The sequence below is a fragment of the Poecilia formosa genome, unplaced genomic scaffold, assembly GCF_000485575.1.
Source record: "Poecilia formosa unplaced genomic scaffold, Poecilia_formosa-5.1.2 Scaffold687, whole genome shotgun sequence".
Taxonomy (NCBI): Eukaryota; Metazoa; Chordata; class Actinopteri; order Cyprinodontiformes; family Poeciliidae; genus Poecilia; species Poecilia formosa.
In genome coordinates, this window is record NW_006800626.1 from 44,352 (window position 1) to 48,304 (window position 3,953).

Consider the following 3,953-nt stretch of genomic DNA (forward strand, 5'->3'; position numbering starts at 1 on the left):
GTGTGTGTGTGTGTGTGTGTGTGTGTGTGTGTGTGTGTGTGTGTGTGTGTTTATATGAGCATGCAAGCAGCTGAAAGAGACAGAGGAAAACACAGAATTATTCATTCCCAACGAAGGATAGACAGCCATGGATGTCAATAACATTACTCCACCTAAAAAAGACATCCATCCATCCATCCATCCATCCATCCATCCATCCATCCATCCATCCATCCATGGGTGTCAACCTTTTACATAATATTTTCAATGAGCCCCTATGTGAGGTCAAATATGGAGCAGAATATGTCAGAAAAATCTGAAATATTTGTTCTGATTTCAGGACATGCAGGTTGTTTTCTTTAAACTACTGTACTTAGAATATGAAGAGAGCCAGGAAAAAGCAATAGGAGGTGATAATGTAACAAGACATTATTCTGGTTTTATTCCTATGACACCAGAATAAAATGTCTGTTTTACTCTGACAGAAAAACAACCCGAAAAATGACAAGTAGCTGGAAAAGTTATTGTGTTCTGTACAAGCAGGGCCAGTCCAAGGAATAAGTGAACTGAACTGCTGCTCAAGAAGCACTTGACTTGTAACAAGATGCAGATATCAAATGTTTAGATTTGTTGTAATGTTCATTTAAATTGAGCCCACCGTGAAGCTCACCCTGACTGCCTATGTGAGGTAAGTTTTCAATTAGTAGAAAATCTTTGAAATTATTTTGAATTTTACAGTGACAAATGTACCAATTGTGGTCATACAAAGAAAATCCTGATATTCTTAATAATGATGGTTTATCTTTATGTTTTAAGATGAAAATAGGTCAATAAAATTACAATAGTTAATTTGTTTTTGTATGTATAATTAAATTGTTGTCTTTTCCTTCCCAATTCTGATGATTCTGCACTGAGAAGCAGACAAAGTCAGATAAACAACCTAGTTACTGTTTATCGACAGTACTTTTAATTCATTTAATCCAAATTAATGTAAAGTAAGTCATTCTAAGGTCAAGCAAAAGAATTCGGCAAGTCATGATGAGAAAGTTAAATGCAAAACACAAACAACAGATTATTATTTATAATAATTGACAACAAGGGCACCAAATCAATTGCTGCCCTTGACCTCAAATAATCTTGGGCCGGCTTTGTGAATGATAAGGATTAATTAAATTGCTGTGGTTTTAAGCTGTGGCGTTATTAAATGAATACAATCTTCTCTAATTTATTGACTGAAAATTCACTTCAGTGAATTATAATGGTTAAAAAGAGGAAATGAAGGATCTATGTAGAAATAATACAAATTATACATGCAATTGTTTTAAATAACAAACTGCATTCCTGGTCTTTTTATTAACATGTCTAACTTGGGATAAAGGTAAAAGCATTCTTTTGGACGTTGGACAGAGGGACATCAAGACGTAACTGACATAACAAAACTGTATAAAATCATCAAAAAAAATTCCCATTTCTTTTCAAACCACAACATTTTTGAATTCCAAGCAAATTATTTTGGGAAATCCCAGCAGATTTCCCAAAATAATCTGCTGGGATTATTTTGAATCCAAAACCTGCTACCCTATCCCTAACCTGATAATGGCCGAAACACCCTGAGACCCCGAGGTGGACTACTGACAATGTGTCCTTAATTAATATTTATTTAATAATGAAGTTTAATAAGACAACTTTATTACACCAATTTACCTCGAGTTAACCTGGACTCCTACTTCATTTTCACAGCTCTCATGGCAGATTGCCCTTCTGAAGGTTTACAATGACTATGTACTGAACTACTGCTAGAATTCACTCTTTTGGGTTTTGTACTGTAAAAATGTGCTTTCCTTACTGCTCAACTCAGTACCTTTAGATATTTGGGGATGGGTTCATTGCCTTTTTTGACATTCAGATTAATTAGCTGAGATTAGCTGGGGAGTTCTATTACAGTTTTAGGCATTTAGTTGGTTTTAAGACATTTTGATCATGTTTAAATATTGATATGCACTCATTCTTTGCTCAGGTGCTTCCAGTTGGAACAGGAAGCTGCGGACGGCGTGCGGTGGCCTGTGCATTGCCTTTGTTTTCCTTTTAAACACCCAGTTGACGGACGAGGTGGGGAAAGTCATCGAGAGAGCTTGAATCCCTAACCCTTACCCCACCACCCCGCAAAGATGATCCTACTCCTTGGACTTTTCCACATTTTGTCACATTATAGTTACAAACTTTAATGTATTTTAGTAGGATTTAGTAATACCAACACAAAGCAATGCACAACTGCAAAATGGGAGTAAAATTATACAGGCACTGGTCATAAAATTAGAATATCATGAAAAAGTTTATCTAAATCAGTAATTCCATTGAAAAAATAAAATATATTAATTTGTTACATACAGACTAATATATTTCAAACATTTATTTATTTTAGTGTGGATGATTGATAACTAATGAAAACTCCAAATTCAGTAGGTCAGAAAATTAGAATATTGTTAAGAGGTTCAATATTGAAGAGCTCTGGTGTCGCACACTAATCAGCTAATTAACTCAAAACACATGCAAAGGCTTTTAAATGGTCTCTCAGTCCAGTTCTGTAGGCTACACAGTCATGGGAATGACTACTGACTTGAAAGTTGTCCAAAAGATGACCTTTGACACCTTGCACAAGAGGGTAAGACACAAACATCAAGGAGCTGGCTGTGGACAGAGCTCTGTGTCCGAGCACATTCATAGAAAAGATGTGGTAGGAAAAAAAATGGACAACCAGTCGGGATAACCTCAGAGGGGACTGTGAAACAAACCCATTTAAAAATACGAGTAAGATTCACAAAGAGTGGACTGCAGCTGGAGTCAGAGCTTCAAGACTCGCCACACACAGATAAGACATGGGTTTCAGCTGTCACATTCCTTTTGTCAAGCCACTCTTGATCAAGAGACGGCATCAGAAGCACTTTGCCTGAACTAAAGACAGAAAGGACTCTGGACTGCTGCTGAGAGATCCAGTTATGTTCTCTGATGAAAGAAAGTTTTGGAAATTAAGGTCCCAAAGTCTGGAGGAAGAGAGGAGCAGCACCGAATCCAGTCAAAGTTTCCAAAGTCAGTGATGGTTTGGGTTGCCATGTCATCTGCTGGTGTCGATCCACTGTGTTTTCTGAGGTCCAAGGTCAACGCAACCATCTACCAGGAAGTTTTAGAGCACTTCATGGTTCCTGCTGTTGACCAGCTTTATGGAGATACAGATTTAATTTTCCAACAGGATTTAGCACCTGCACACAGAGCCAAAGCTACCAGTACCTGGTTTATCCCTATTCTTAATTAACTAGCAAACTCACCTGACCTTAACTCCATAGAAAATCTATGGGTTATTGTGAAGAGGAAGATGTGATACACCAGACCCAACAATTCAGAAAAGCTGAAGGTCACCATCAGAGCAACCATAATGTCTGAGCAGCACCACAGAATGATCAGCTCCACGTCACGCCGCATTGCTGCAGTAATCTGGGGAAAAGGAGCCCCAACTAAGTACTGAACCTGATCACACTTTTCATGTTCATACTTTTCAGTTGGCCAACATTTCTAAGAATCCTTTTTTTGTTTTGATCTTAAGTAATATTCTAATTTTCTGAGATGCTGAACTTGGGGTTTTCATTAGTTGTGAGTTATAAAGATCAGCATTACAAAAAAATGTGTAATGAATGAATATAATATACAAGCTTCACTTTTTAACTGGAATTGCTGACATAAGTCATAGTTTACATGATATTCTAATTTTATGACCAGCACCTGTAAACTCAGCTGTTCCTTAAAGGCCTCAGAGGTTTGCTTGAGAACATTAGAGAAGAAAAAGCTCCATGCAGACCCAGGAATACAGCAGACAGGTCAGAGTTAGGTTCTAAAGCAACATGCCAAGCTTTGAACATCCTGTGATTCTTGAGAATAGGGACAAAACAGGTCTTAATTTTCCCCCCAAAATGTTTTTATTA